Source organism: Chrysochloris asiatica, unplaced genomic scaffold, assembly GCF_000296735.1.
Source record: "Chrysochloris asiatica unplaced genomic scaffold, ChrAsi1.0 scaffold00051, whole genome shotgun sequence".
NCBI lineage: Eukaryota > Metazoa > Chordata > Mammalia > Afrosoricida > Chrysochloridae > Chrysochloris > Chrysochloris asiatica.
Window position 1 is genome coordinate 11,371,483 of NW_006408569.1, and position 589 is coordinate 11,372,071.

The 589-nt window shown below is 65.5% G+C and overlaps 1 pseudogene; it reads left to right on the forward strand.

Moving 5' to 3' along the window:
- Positions 1–544: 544 nt before the first annotated feature.
- LOC102820385 overlaps positions 545–589 on the forward strand; it is a 1,576-nt pseudogene continuing 1,531 nt past the window's right edge.

The following is a 589-nucleotide window of genomic DNA, read 5'->3' on the forward strand; positions in this document are numbered from 1 at the left end:
GGGTCTGGGAGGGTGCACTGGGATATGCCCATCCATATGGAGCATCTGTGATCTGAAAGAGGGGGTTTTGGGTGGTCTCCCATGAATGCTCCTGGTGCCCCCCACCTCCCTGTGACTCCTTGCCCTTATCTCAGATGCCCTTCCCCTCTGGTAGACCCATCTCAGATGCCCTTCCCCTCTGGTAGACCCGTCTCAGATCCTCTCTCGGGACTGGCTCAGTCCCGCCCCCAACAAGCTCCCAGCTCACCCTGTCCGCCCCGCCCCTTCTGTTCGACCCCCAGCGTGGTCCTCTCTAATATAAACCGCCTCCACCGCTTGCCGCCCGCACTTCCCGCCCTCGCCTGGGTCCGCGCTGCCGTTGCTCCCGCTCAGACCGCGTTTGCTGCTACGCCAGCGCGCTCCTCGCCTCCCCGCCACAGCCTCCTTCGCCTCTTCCTTGGCTGCCGCGTCCTGGACTCCATAGACTCCGTGCCTCGCGGTCTCTCGACTATCAGAACCCAGTGCCCTCAACCTGACGCGGAGGCGTCCCGTCACCGTCGTCACCATGGCCAACCCGGGTGCCACGCGTCGCCGTCGCCGCGCCGCGCCC